General features: G+C 43.3%; 1 protein-coding gene across 1 annotated transcript in view; it reads left to right on the top strand.

Annotated features, from left to right (window-relative positions):
• The window catches only part of kif6 (kinesin family member 6), a 677,660-nt gene that overhangs the window by 358,848 nt on the left and 302,509 nt on the right, over positions 1-16,303 (top strand). The gene's annotated exons all lie outside the window — the stretch shown is intronic.

Raw genomic sequence — 16,303 nt, 5'->3', positions numbered from 1 at the left:
GCCTTATATCTCCGCATCAGAACATCGTAGAGACATGGGGGTTGGACCGTTTGACTCATGACTCGGAGGGCAATCACTAGTGGATGCCATTTTTTTCCTTAGCAACCAAATACAGTACCCTAGCAACAGAGTAAACAAAGCCTTATATCTCCGCATCAGAACATCGTAAAGACACTGGGGTTGGACCGTTTGACTCATGACTCGGAGGGTAATCCCTAGTGGATGCCATTTTTTTCCCTAGCAACCAAATACAGTACCCTAGCAACAGAGTAAACAAAGCCTTATATCTCCGCATCAGAACATCGTAGAGACACGGGGGTTTGACCGTTTGACTCGTTACTCGGAGTGTAATCACTAGTGGATGCCAATTTTCTCCTTACCAACCAAATACAGTACCCTAGCAACCGAATAAACAAAGCCTTATATCTTCGCATCAGAATATCGTAGAGACATGTGGGTTGAATTGTTTTACTTTTGGCTTGGAGTATAATCATATATTGTCCCCCGAAATTTGCCATGGCAAGCACCACTCACATTTTCTTCAGGAAATGTACCTATCTAGTTATTATTATTATTATTATATCTTATTATTCTTATGTCTGCACACTTTTTCGGCGCGTAACTCGTCCCACACGGTTTGTCGTAGACCCATAAATTAGGGCTCAAATCGACCGGCTTATTGAGGAGAGGTGTGCTATGACTTTTATAAGCGATCGGGTGCAGGATTTCCGAAAGGGGGGCGAAAAACCACCCGAAAAATCCCATTGACTTAACATTGCACCCAACTTTGACGAGTCATAGCTCCGCTCAAGGATTTTGTAGAAACATGTGGGTTACAACATTTGAAGAGGGTGGTAGGCTCTGTAAGAACATGGATCACAATGGGGTGTAAGTTGTACCCCTGGGGTGTAAGAGGTGCCCAAAAGTGCCCCAATAAAAAGTCAATGGGGCAAAATCCCATAGACTTACCATTGTAAAAATTTTGACGGGTCATAGGTCCGAGCCAGGATTTCATAGAAACATGTGGGTTACTAAATTTGAAGAGGGTGCTAGACTCTGTCAGGACGTCCCCCACAATGGGGTGTAAGGTTACCATAGCAACCATTTTGGGCACCCTAGCAACCTATACCATAGACTGCCATTATAAAATGCCCGGATGGATATCTTTGCACCACAGTGTCATAGAGACATGGGGGTGGGCTCATTTTACTCAGGCATCCAATCAGTCTCTCAGGATCCTTACATAGGTATTAAGCCACGCCCCGAGCAACCACTTTTGAGCACCCTAGCAACATAAAATACAAACAGTTATATCTCGGCATCAGAACATCGTAGAGACACGGGGGTTGGACCGTTTTACTTGTGACTAGGGGTGTAACAATTGGGCACATCATTGGCCACTCCCAAGCCACGCCCCTAGCAACCAAATTTGAGCACCCTAGCAACCGAATAAACAAAGCCTTATATCTCCGCATCAGAACATCGTAGAGACACGGGGTTTGGACCGTTTTACTTGTGACTCGGAGTGTAATCACTGGGCACATCATTGGCCACTCCCAAGCCACGCCCCTAGCAACCAAATACAGTACCCTAGCAACAGAGTAAACAAAGCCTTATATCTCCGCATCAGAACATCGTAGAGACACAGGGGTTGGACCGTTTTACTTGTGACTCGGAGTGTAATCACTGGGCACATAATTGGCCACTCCCAAGCCACGCCCCTAGCAACCAAATACAGTACCCTAGCAACAGAGTAAACAAAGCCTTATATCTCCGCATCAGAACATCGTAGAGACACGGGGGTTGGACCGTTTTACTTGTGACTCGGATTGTAATCACTGGGCACATCATTGGCCACTCCCAAGCCACGCCCCTAGCAACCAAATACAGTACCCTAGCAACAGAGTAAACAAAGCCTTATATCTCCACATCAGAACATCGTAGAGACATGGGGGTTGGACCGTTTGACTCATGACTCGGAGGGTAATCACTAGTGGATGCCATTTTTTCCCTAGCAACCAAATACAGTACCCTAGCAACAGAGTAAACAAAGCCTTATATCTCCGCATCAGAACATCGTAGAGACATGGGGTTTGGACCGTTTGACTCGTGACTCGGAGGGTAATCACTGGTGGATGCCATTTTTTTCCCTAGCAACCAAATACAGTACCCTAGCAACAGAGTAAACAAAGCCTTATATCTCCGCATCAGAACATCGTACAGACATGGGGGTTGGACCGTTTGACTCATGACTCGGAGGGTAATCACTAGTGGATGCCATTTTTTTCCCTAGCAACCAAATACAGTACCCTAGCAACAGAGTAAACAAAGCCTTATATCTCCGCATCAGAACATCGTAGAGACATGGGGTTTGGACCGTTTGACTCGTGACTCGGAGGGTAATCACTAGTGGATGCCATTTTTTTCCCTAGCAACCAAATACAGTACCCTAGCAACAGAGTAAACAAAGCCTTATATCTCCGCATCAGAACATCGTAGAGACATGGGGGTTGGACCGTTTGACTCATGACTCGGAGGGTAATCACTAGTGGATGCCATTTTTTTCCCTAGCAACCAAATACAGTACCCTAGCAACAGAGTAAACAAAGCCTTATATCTCCGCATCAGAACATTGTAGAGACATGGGGTTTGGACCGTTTGACTCGTGACTCGGAGGGTAATCACTAGTGGATGCCATTTTTTTCCCTAGCAACCAAATACAGTACCCTAGCAACAGAGTAAACAAAGCCTTATATCTCCGCATCAGAACATCGTAGAGACACGGGGGTTGGACCGTTTGACTCATGACTCGGAGGGTTATCACTAGTGGATGCAATTTTTTTCCCTAGCAACCAAATACAGTACCCTAGCAACAGAGTAAACAAAGCCTTATATCTCCGCATCAGAACATCGTAGAGACACGGGGGTTGGACCGTTTGACTCGTGACTCTGAGGGTAATCACTAGTGGATGCCATTTTTTTCCCTAGCAACCAAATACAGTACCCTAGCAACAGAGTAAACAAAGCCTTATATCTCCGCATCAGAACATCGTAGAGACACGGGGTTTGGACCGTTTGACTCGTGACTCGGAGGGTAATCACTAGTGGATGCCATTTTTTTCCCTAGCAACCAAATACAGTACCCTAGCAACAGAGTAAACAAAGCCTTATATCTCCGCATCAGAACATCGTAGAGACACGGGGGTTGGATCGTTTGACTCGTGACTCGGAGGGTAATCACTAGTGGATGCCATTTTTTTCCTTAGCAACCAAATACAGTACCCTAGCAACAGAGTAAACAAAGCCTTATATCTCAGCATCAGAACATCGTAGAGACACGGGGGTTGGACCGTTTGACTCGTGACTCAGAGTGTAATCACTATGGGATGCCAAATTTTTCCCTAGCAACCAAATACAGTACCCTAGCAACAGAGTAAACAAAGCCTTATATCTCAGCATCAGAACATCGTAGAGACATGGGGGTTGGACCGTTTGACTCATGACTCGGAGGGTAATCACTAGTGGATGCCATTTTTTTCCCTAGCAACCAAATACAGTACCCTAGCAACAGAGTAAACAAAGCCTTATATCTCCGCATCAGAACATCGTAGAGACACGGGGGTTGGACCGTTTGACTCATGACTCGGAGGTTAATCACTAGTGGATGCAATTTTTTTCCCTAGCAACCAAATACAGTACCCTAGCAACAGAGTAAACAAAGCCTTATATCTCCGCATCAGAACATCGTAAAGACACGGGGGTTGGACCGTTTGATTTCTGCCTTGGAGTGTAATCACTAGTGGGTGCCAATTTTTTCCCTAGCAACCAAATACAGTACCCTAGCAACAGAGTAAACAAAACCTTATATCTCCGCATCAGAACATCGTAGAGACACGGGGGTTGGACCGTTTAACTCGTGGCTCTGAGTGTAATCACTAGTGGATGCCAAATTTTTCCATAGCAACCAAATACAGTACCCTAGCAACCGAATAAACAAAGCCTTATATCTCTGCATCAAAACATCATAGAGACAAGGGGGGTTGAATTGTTTTACTTTTGGCTTGGAGTATAATCATATATTGTCCCGAGAATTTTGCCACGGCAAGCACCACTTCACATTTTCTTCAGGAAATGTACCTATCTAGTTATTATTATTATTCTTCTTTTTCTGGACACTTTTTCGGCGCGTAACTCGTCCCGCACGCTTTGTCGTAGACCCATAAATTAGGGCTCAAATCGACCGGCTTATTGAGGGGAGGTGTGCTATGACTTTTATTAGCGATCGGGTGCAGGATTTCCGAAAGGGGGGCGAAAAACCACCCAAAAAATCCCATTGACTTAACATTGCGCCCAACTTTGACGAGTCATAGCTCCGCTCGAGGATTTTGTAGAAACATGTGGGTTACAACATTTGAAGAGGGTGGTAGGCTCTGTAAGAACATGGATCACAATGGGGTGTAAGTTGTACCCCTGGGGTGTAAGAGGTGCCCAAAAGTGCCCCAATGAAAAGTCAATGGGGCAAAATCCCATAGACTTACCATTGCAAAAATTTTGACGGGTCATAGGTCCGAGCCAGGATTTCATAGAAACATGTGGGTTACTAAATTTGAAGAGGGTGCTAGACTCTGTCAGGACGTCCCCCACAATGGGGTGTAAGGTTACCATAGCAACCATTTTGGGCACCCTAGCAACCTATACCATAGACTGCCATTATAAAATGCCCGGATGGATATCTTTGCACCACAGTGTCATAGAGACATGGGGGTGGGCTCATTTTACTCAGGCATCCAATCAGTATCTCAGGATCCTTACAGACTTACTAAGCCACGCCCCTAGCAACCACTTTTGAGCACCCTAGCAACATAAAATACAAACAGTTATATCTCGGCATCAGAACATCGTAGAGACACGGGGGTTGGACCGTTTTACTTGTGACTAGGGGTGTAACAATTGGGCACATCATTGGCCACTCCCAAGCCACGCCCCCAGCAACCAAATACAGTACCCTAGCAACAGAGTAAACAAAGCCTTATATCTCCGCATCAGAACATCGTAGAGACACGGGGGTTGGACCGTTTTACTTGTGACTCGGAGTGTAATCACTGGGCACATAATTGGCCACTCCCAAGCCACGCCCCTAGCAACCAAATACAGTACCCTAGCAACAGAGTAAACAAAGCCTTATATCTCCGCATCAGAACATCGTAGAGACACGGGGGTTGGACCGTTTGACTTGTGACTCGGAGTGTAATCACTGGGCACATCATTGGCCACTCCCAAGCCACGCCCCTAGCAACCAAATACAGTACCCTAGCAACAGAGTAAACAAAGCCTTATATCTCCACATCAGAACATCGTAGAGACATGGTGGTTGGACCGTTTGACTCATATCTCGGAGGGTAATCACTAGTGGATGCCATTTTTTTCCCTAGCAACCAAATACAGTACCCTAGCAACAGAGTAAACAAAGCCTTATATCTCCGCATCAGAACATCGTAGAGACATGGGGTTTGGACCGTTTGACTCATGACTCGAAGGGTAATCACTAGTGGATGCCATTTTTTTCCCTAGCAACCAAATACAGTACCCTAGCAACAGAGTAAACAAAGCCTTATATCTCCGCATCAGAACATCGTAGAGACACGGGGGTTGGACCGTTTGACTCATGACTCGGAGGGTAATCACTAGTGGATGCAATTTTTTTCCCTAGCAACCAAATACAGTACCCTAGCAACAGAGTAAACAAAGCCTTATATCTCCGCATCAGAACATCGTAGAGACACGGGGGTTGGACCGTTTGACTCGTGACTCGGAGGGTAATCACTAGTGGATGCCATTTTTTTCCCTAGCAACCAAATACAGTACCCTAGCAACAGAGTAAACAAAGCCTTATATCTCCGCATCAGAACATCGTAGAGACACGGGGTTTGGACCGTTTGACTCGTGACTCGGAGTGTAATCACTAGTGGATGCCATTTTTTTCCCTAGCAACCAAATACAGTACCCTAGCAACAGAGTAAACAAAGCCTTATATCTCCGCATCAGAACATCGTAGAGACACGGGGTTTGGACCGTTTGATTCGTGACTCGGAGGGTAATCACTAGTGGATGCCATTTTTTTCCCTAGCAACCAAATACAGTACCCTAGCAACAGAGTAAACAAAGCCTTATATCTCCGCATCAGAACATCGTAGAGACACGGGAGTTGGATCGTTTTACTTTTGGCTTGGAGTATAATCATATATGTTCCCCAGAATTTTGCCACGGCAAGCACCACTCACATTTTCTTCAGGAAATGTACCTATCTAGTTATGTTGGCTTTGAAAAAGCCAATATATTGTTATTGCTATTAAACTTATTATTATTATTCTTTTTCTCCCCCCAAAATTTCGGCAACTAACTCGTCCTAGGGCTTTCAAGCTACATGCACCAAATTTTCCACAGACCTTCAGACTGGTCTGACTTAGTGTGCTATATCTTTTCTAACTGATGGGACCTTCCGAATTCCTAAACGGGGGTCTCGAACACCCCAAAATTTCCATTGACTTAACATTGAGACAAACTTTGACGGGTCATAGCTGTGAGTGAGAAACTTGTAGAAACTTGTGGCTTACCACATTTAAGGTGGCTGACAGGCTCTGTAAGAACATACATCACAATGGGGTGTAAGCTCTACCCCTGGGGTGTAAGAGGCCCCCAAAATTTCCCATTGACTTATAATGGGGCAGGGAACATGCCCATATAAGGGAATAAAAGCGTCCCAGATGGAATATCTTTACTTTAGAGTGTCGTAGAGACATGGGGGTGGGCTCATTTTACTCAGTCATCCAATCAGTCTCTTAGGATCGCCCCAAAGCTATTTAGCCACGCCCCTAGCAACAATTTTGGGTACCCTAGCAACATCTCCCATAGACTACCATTATAAAAAGCCCAGATGGATATCTTTACACCAGAGTGTCATAGAGACATAGGGGTGGGCTCATTTTACTCAGGCATCCAATCAGTCTTAATAGGATTCTTATTGAGGCATTAAGCCACGCCCCTAGCAACCAAATTTGAGCACCCTAGCAACATAATAAACAAAGCCTTATATCTCTTGGTCTGAACATCATAGAGACATGGGGGTTGGGTCTTTGGGTCATGTTAGCTTCAAGCTAGCTCCATGCTAAGTCATACTAGCTTCATGCTAGTTTCATGCTAGCTTTATGCTAATTTCATAATAAATCTTGCTAACTTCATGCTAAATCATGCTAACTTCATGTTAAATCTTGTTAGCTGCACGCTAAATAGTGTTAGCGTTATGCTAATCATGTTAGCATCATGCTAATCATGCTAGCTTCACGTTAAATCATGCTAGCTTCATGCTAATCATGCTAACTTCATGCTTACTTCATGCTAATCATGCTAGCCTCATGCTACCTTCATGCTAATCATGCTAACATCATGCTAGCTTCATGCTAATAATGCTAGAATCATGCTAGCTTCATGCTAATCATGCTAGAATCATGCTAGCTTCATGCTAATCATGCTAGAATCATGTTAGTTTCATGCTAGCATCATGCTAGCTTCATGCTAATCATGCTAGCTTCATGCTAATCATGCTAACAACATGCTAGCTTTATGCTAATCATGCTAGCATCATGCTAATCATGCTAGCAACATGCTAGCTTCATGCTAATCATGCTACCATCATGCTAACTTCATGCTAGCTTCATGCTAATCATGCTAGCATCATGCTAACTTCATGCTAACATCATGCTAACTTCATGCTAGCTTCATGCTTATCATGTTAGCATCATGCTAGCTTCATGCTAATCATGCTAACATCATGTTAGCTTCATGCTAATTATGCTAGCTTCATGCTAATCATGCTACAATCATGTTAGCTTCATGCTAATCATGCTAGCTTCATGCTAGCTTCATGCTAATCATGCTAGCATCATGTTAGCTTCATGCTAATCATGCTAGCAACATGCTAGCTTTATGCTAGCATTATGCTAGCTTCATGCTAATCATGCTAGCAACATACTAGCTTCATGCTAATCATGCTATCATCATGCTAACTTTATGCTAGCTTCATGCTAATCATGATAGCATCATGCTAGCTTCATGCTAATCATGCTAGCATCATGCTAGCTTCATGCTAATCATGCTAGCATCATGCTAGCTTCATGCTAATCATGCTAGCATCATGCTAGCTTCATGTTAATCATGCTAATCATGCTAGCATCATGCTAGCTTCATGCTAATCATGCTAGCATCATGCTAGCTTCATGCTAATCATGCTAGCATCATGCTAGCTTCATGCTAATCATGCTTACATCATGTTAGCTTCATGCTAGCTTCATGCTAGCATCATGCTAGCATCATGCTAATCATGCTAGCATCATGCTAGCTTCATGCTAATCATGCTAACATCATGTTAGCTTCATGTTAATCAAGCTAACTTAATGCTAATCATGCTAGCATCTTGCTAGCTTCATGCTAATCATGCTAACATCATGCTAGCTTCATGCTAATCATGTTAACATTATGCTAGCTTCATGTTAATCATGTTAGCATCATGCTAGCTTCATGCTAATCATGCTAACTTCATGCTAATCATGCTAGCATCATGCTAGCTTCATGTTAATCATGCTAGCATCATGCTAATCATCCTAGCTTCATGTTTATCATGTTGGCTTCATGATAAATCATGCTAAATCATGCTACCTTCATACCTAAACATACCAACAGCCAGATAGCCTACTAAACTAAACTTCTGTCAAACCGTTTTAAACGTTCAGGCTACGCTTTTTCAAGCCAACATAAAGTTTGTCTTCAAACTTTAATATCTAGTTATTATTATTATTCTTCTTTTTCTGGACACTTTTTCGGCGCGTAACTCGTCCCGCACGCTTTGTCGTAGACCCATAAATTAGGGCTCAAATCGACCGGCTTATTGAGGAGAGGTGTGCTATGACTTTTATAAGCGATCGGGTGCAGGATTTCCGAAAGGGGGGCGAAAAACCACCCAAAAAATCCCATTGACTTAACATTGCGCCCAACTTTGACGAGTCATAGCTCCGCTCGAGGATTTTGTAGAAACATGTGGGTTACAACACTTGAAAAGGGTGGTAGGCTCTGTAAGAACATGGATCACAATGGGGTGTAAGTTGTACCCCTGGGGTGTAAGAGGTGCCCAAAAGTGCCCCAATGAAAAGTCAATGGGGCAAAATCCCATAGACTTACCATTGCAAAAATTTTGACGGGTCATAGGTCCGAGCCAGGATTTCATAGAAACATGTGGGTTACTAAATTTGAAGAGGGTGCTAGACTCTGTCAGGACGTCCCCCACAATGGGGTGTAAGGTTACCATAGCAACCATTTTGGGCACCCTAGCAACATATACCATAGACTGCCATTATAAAATGCCCGGATGGATATCTTTGCACCACAGTGTCATAGAGACATGGGGGTGGGCTCATTTTACTCAGGCATCCAATCAGTATCTCAGGATCCTTACAGACTTACTAAGCCACGCCCCTAGCAACCACTTTTGAGCACCCTAGCAACATAAAATACAAACAGTTATATCTCGGCATCAGAACATCGTAGAGACACGGGGGTTGGACCGTTTTACTTATGACTAGGGGTGTAACAATTGGGCACATCATTGGCCACTCCCAAGCCACGCCCCTAGCAACCAAATTTGAGCACCCTAGCAACCGAATAAACAAAGCCTTATATCTCCGCATCAGAACATCGTAGAGACACGGGGTTTGGACCGTTTTACTTGTGACTCGGAGTGTAATCACTGGGCACATCATTGGCCACTCCCAAGCCACGCCCCTAGCAACCAAATACAGTACCCTAGCAACAGAGTAAACAAAGCCTTATATCTCCGCATCAGAACATCGTAGAGACATGGGGGTTGGACCGTTTGACTCGTGACTCACAGTGTAATCATTATGGGATGCCAATTTTTCCCTAGCAACCAAATACAGTACCCTAGCAACAGAGTAAACAAAGCCTTATATCTCCGCATCAGAGCATCGTAGAGACACGGGGGTTGGACCGTTTGACTCGTGACTCGGCGGGTAATCACTATGAGATGCCAATTTTTTCCCTAGCAACCAAATACAGTACCCTAGCAACAGAGTAAACAAAGCCTTATATCTCCGCATCAGAACATCGTAGAGACATGGGGGTTGGACTGTTTGACTCGTGACTCAGAGTGTAATCATTATGGGATGCCAATTGTTTCCCTAGCAACCAAATATAGTACCCTAGCAACAGAGTAAACAAAGCCTTATATCTCAGCATCAGAACATCGTAGAGACACGGGGGTTGGACCGTTTGACTCGTGACTCAGATTGTAATCATTATGGGATGCCAATTTTTTCCCTAGCAACCAAATATAGTACCCTAGCAACAGAGTAAACAAAGCCTTATATCTCAGCATCAGAACATCGTAGAGACATGGGGGTTGGACCGTTTGACTCGTGACTCAGAGTGTAATCATTATGGGATGCCAATTTTTTCCCTAGCAACCAAATACAGTACCCTAGCAACAGAGTAAACAAAGCCTTATATCTCCGCATCAGAACATCGTAGAGACATGGGGGTTGGACCGTTTGACTCGTGACTCGGCGGGTAATCACTATGAGATGCCAATTTTTTCCCTAGCAACCAAATACAGTACCCTAGCAACAGAGTAAACAAAGCCTTATATCTCCGCATAAGAACATCGTAGAGACATGGGGGTTGGACCGTTTGACTCGTGACTCAGAGTGTAATCATTATGGGATGTCAAAATTTTCCCTAGCAACCAAATACAGTACCCTAGCAACCGAATAAACAAAGCCTTATATCTCTGCACCAGAACATCGTTGAGACACGGAGGTTGGACCGTATGACTCGTGACTTAGAGTGTAATTATTATGGGATGCCAAATTTTTCCCTAGCAACCAAATACAGTACCCTAGCAACCGGATAAACACAGCCTTATATCTCCACATCAGAACATCGTACAGACACGGGAGTTGGATCGTTTAACTTTTGGCTTGGAGTATAATCATATATGGTCCCCAGAATTTTGCCACGGCAAGCACCACTCACATTTTCTTCAGGAAATGTACCTATCTAGTTATTATTATATTTTATTCTTGCATCCGGACACTTTTTTCGGCGATTAACTCGTCCCGCACGCTTTGTTGTAGACCCATGAAAGAGGGCTCAAATCGACCGGATTATTGAGGAGAGGTGTGCTATGACTTTTATAAGGGATCGGGTGCAGGATTTCCGAAAGGGGGGCGTAAAACCACCCCAAAAATCCCATTGACTTAACATTGGGCCCAACTTTGATGGGTCATAGCTCCGCTCGTGGATTTTGTAGAAACATGTGGGTTACAACATTTGAAGAGGGTGGTAGGCTCTGTAAAAACATGGATCACAATGGGGTGTAAGTTGTACCCCTGGGGTGTAAGAGGTGCCCAAAAGTGTCCCAATGAAAAGTCAATGGGGCAAAATCCCATAGACTTACCATTGCAAAAATTTTGACGGGTCATAGGTCCGAGCCAGGATTTCATAGAAACATGTGGGTTACTAAATTTGAAAAGGGTTCTAGACTCTGTCAGGAGGTCCCCCACAATGGGGTGTAAGGTTACCATAGCAACCATTTTGGGCACCCTAGCAACCTATACCATAGACTGCCATTATAAAATGCCCGGATGGATATCTTTGCACCACAGTGTCATAGAGACATGGGGGTGGGCTCATTTTACTCAGGCATCCAATCAGTCTCTCAGGATCCTTACAGACTTACTAAGCCACGCCCCTAGCAACCACTTTTGAGCACCCTAGCAACATAAAATACAAACAGTTATATCTCGGCATCAGAACATCGTAGAGACACGGGTGTTGGACCGTTTTACTTGTGACTAGGGGTGTAACAATTGGGCACATCATTGGCCACTCCCAAGCCACGCCCCTAGCAACCAAATTTGAGCACCCTAGCAACCGAATAAACAAAGCCTTATATCTCCGCATCAGAACATCGTAGAGACACGGGGTTTGGACCGTTTTACTTGTGACTCGGAGTGTAATCACTGGGCACATCATTGGCCACTCCCAAGCCACGCCCCTAGCAACCAAATACAGTACCCTAGCAACAGAGTAAACAAAGCCTTATATCTCCGCATCAGAACATCGTAGAGACACGGGGGTTGGACCGTTTTACTTGTGACTCGGAGTGTAATCACTGGGCACATCATTGGCCACTCCCAAGCCACGCCCCTAGCAACCAAATTTGAGCACCCTAGCAACCGAATAAACAAAGCCTTATATCTCCGCATCAGAACATCGTAGAGACACGGGGTTTGGACCGTTTTACTTGTGACTCGGAGTGTAATCACTGGGCACATCATTGGCCACTCCCAAGCCACGCCCCTAGCAACCAAATACAGTACCCTAGCAACAGAGTAAACAAAGCCTTATATCTCCGCATCAGAACATCGTAGAGACACGGGGGTTGGACCGTTTTACTTGTGACTCGGAGTGTAATCACTGGGCACATCATTGGCCACTCCCAAGCCACGCCCCTAGCAACCAAATACAGTACCCTAGCAACAGAGTAAACAAATCCTTATATCTCCACATCAGAACATCGTAGAGACATGGGGGTTGGACCGTTTGACTCATGACTCGGAGGGTAATCACTAGTGGATGCCATTTTTTTCCCTAGCAACCAAATACAGTACCCTAGCAACAGAGTAAACAAAGCCTTATATCTCCGCATCAGAACATCGTAGAGACATGGGGTTTGGACCGTTTGACTCGTGACTCTTAGGGTAATCACTAGTGGATGCCATTTTTTTCCCTAGCAACCAAATACAGTACCCTAGCAACAGAGTAAACAAACCCTTATATCTCCGCATCAGAACATCGTAGAGACACAGGGGTTGGACCGTTTGACTCGTGAATCAGAGTGTAATCATTATGGGATGCCAATTTTTTCCCTAGCAACCAAATACAGTACCCTAGCAACAGAGTAAACAAAGCCGTATATCTCCGCATCAGAACATCGTAGAGACACGGGGGTTGGACCGTTTTGACTCGTGATTCAGAGTATAATCATATATTGTTCCCCGAAATTTGCCACGGCAAGCACCACTTCACATTTTCTTCAGGAAATGTACCTATCTAGTTATTATTATTATTATTATTATTATTCTTCCAACCAAATTTCCGCAATTAATACGGCTCGAACCGTTCAACTTAGAAACTTCATTCAAACTCTCAAACGTGCGGACTATTCGGGAATAGTGTGCTATGACTTTTATAAGCGATCGGGGGTACGGTCTTCGCCCCAGGGGCGAAAAAGCAGCTGAAAAATCCCATAGACTTAACATTGCGACAAACTTTGACGAGTCGTAGCTCAGACCTAGGATTTCACAGAAACTTGTGACTTGCCACATTTGAAGAGGCTGGCAGGCTCTGTAAGAACATACCTCACAATGGGGTGTAAGCTGTACCCCTGGGGTGTAAGAGGTCCCCAAATTTCCCCATAGACTTATAATGGGGCAGGAATCATGCCCATATAAGGAACTAAAAACGTCCCGGATGGGATATCTTTGCAGCGCAGTGTCATAAAGACATGGGGGTGGGCTCATTTTACTCAGGCATCCAATCAATCCCTTAGGATCCTTTTTGAGCTATCAAGCCACGCCCCTAGCAACCATTTTGGGCACCCTAGCAACATCTCCCATAGACTGCCATTATAAAATGCCCAGATGGATATCTTTGCAGCACAGTGTCACAGAGACATGGGGGTGGGCTCATTTTACTCAGGCATCCAATCAGTCTCTCACCATCCTTATTGAGGTATTAAGCCACGCCCCTAGCAACCAAATATGAGCAGCCTAGCAACATAATAAACAAAACATTATATCTCTGGATCCGGACATCATAGAGACATGGGGGTTGGGTCTTTGGGTCATATTAGCTTCATGCTTGCTTCATGCTAAGTCATGCTAGCTTCGTGCTAGTTTCATGCTAGCTTTATGCTAATTTTATAATAAATCTTGCTAACTTAATGTTAAATCATGTTAGCTTCATGTTAAATCTTGTTAGCTTCATGCTAAATCATGCTAGCTTCATGTTAATCATGCTAGCATCATCTTAATCATGCTAGCATCATGCTAATAATGCTAGGATCATGCTAATTTCATGCTAAATTCATGCTAACTTCATGGTAATCATGCTAGCATCATGCTAGCTTCATGCAAATTATGCTAGCTTCATGCTAATCATACTAACATCATGTTAGCTTTATGCTAATCATGATAACATCATGCTAGCTTCATGCTAATCATACTAGCATCGTGCTAGCTTCATGCTAATCATGCTAGCATCGTGCTAGCTTCATGCTAATCATGCTAGTATCGTGCTAGCTTCATGCTAATCATGCTAGCATTGTGCTAGCTTCATGCTAATCATGCTAGCATCGTGCTAGCTTCATGCTAATCATGCTAGCATCGTGCTAGCTTCATGCTAATCATGCTAGCATCGTGCTAGCTTCATGTTAATCATGCTACCATTGTGCTAGCATCATGCTAATCATGTTAGCATCATGCTAGCTTCATGCTAATCATGCTAACATCATGCTAGCTTCATGCTAATCATGCTAGCATCATGCTAGCTTCATGCTAATCATGTTAGCATCATGCTAGCTTCATGCTAATCATGCTAGCTTCATGTTAGCTTCATGCTAATCATGCTAGCATCATGCTAGCTTCATGCTAATCATGCTAGCATCATGCTAGCTTCATGCTAGTCATGCTACCTTCATGCTAGCTTCATGCTAATCATGCTAACATCATGTTAGCTTCATGCTAATCATGCTAGCTTCGTGTTTATCGTGATAACATCATGCTAGCTTCATGCTAATCATGCTAGCATTGTGCTAGCTTCATGCTAATCATGCTAGCATCGTGCTAGCTTCATGCTAATCATGCTAACATCGTGCTAGCTTCATGCTAGCATCATGCTTATCATGCTAGCATCATGTTAATCATGTTAGCATCATGCAAGCTTCATGCTAATCATGCTAACATCATGCTAGCTTCATGCTAATCATGCTAGCATCATGTTAGCTTCATGCTAATCATGCTAGCATCATGCTAGCTTCATGCTAATCATGCTAGCATCATGCTAGCTTAATGCTTATCATGCTAGCTTCATGCTAGCTTCATGCTAATCATGCTAGCATCATGCTAGCTTCATGCTAATCATGCTAGCATCATGCTAGCTTCATGCTAGTCATGCTAGCTTCATGCTAGCTTTATGCTAATCATGCTAACGTCATGCTGAATCATGCTAATCATGCTAGCATCATATTTCATCATGATAACTTTTTTAAATCATGCTAGCTTCACACTAAAACATGTCAACAGCCAGGTAAACTACTAGACTAAATTTCTTTTACATTTCTGTCAATCAACTTTTTGCATTTTCATGCACTGGTAATTCCTTGGGAATTGCTTTTCTAGTTACATTTTGGAATTCAAAATTCAAAAATATAGTATATTTATAAACATCGCTAAAACAAAGAGTAAATTAAAATAAAAAATAAAGTTATAGCTGCTGATAATTTTGTTTACATTTACTAGAATTTTTTGAGTGAAAATTGTTTCCTAGCTTTTTTTAACGAACAAGCCTAGTGTTAACAACGTGGTCTGGAGAGGTGTGTGAAACGCGCAACCATAGCTGCTCGGTTAAAATGAAAATACAATGAACACTTAAATATGCCCTCCTGGTTTAAGACTATGAGTATTAAAAGAACAAGGTCAGATTCAGAGGACTCTCTGGCTGACATCCCACCAAGCCAGAATGATATCGCTGTAGATCAGAACATTTTTTCCAATACCCTTTTGTATCCAGCTAACAATTTTTGGTTCCCAAAACGTTTTCCTAACGTTAGTTTTTGGTTCTTAAAACATTCCCCTAACGTTAGTTTTTGGTTCCATAACGTTATTTTTTTAGGTTTGTTTTTGGTTAGCCAGGAAAGTTTTCTTTACAGAAATAGAATGTTATGTTTAGGTTAGTTTAACGTTATTCTAACATTATAATAATGTTAGGAGAACGTTAGTTTTAGGTTAGAATAACATTAGGAAAAAGTTAGAAAAACGTTAAACTAACCTAAAACTAACGTTCTTCAAAGTTATTACATAACGTTATTACATAACGTTAGGGGAACGTTAAACTAACCTAAAAATAACGTTCTATTTCCGTAAAGAAAACTTTCCTGGCTAACCAAAAACAA

Source organism: Paramisgurnus dabryanus, chromosome 17 (genome assembly GCF_030506205.2).
Source record: "Paramisgurnus dabryanus chromosome 17, PD_genome_1.1, whole genome shotgun sequence".
Lineage (NCBI taxonomy): Eukaryota > Metazoa > Chordata > Actinopteri > Cypriniformes > Cobitidae > Paramisgurnus > Paramisgurnus dabryanus.
Note: the sequence above shows the minus strand (reverse complement) of the source record. Positions and strands in the feature narration are given on the sequence as shown.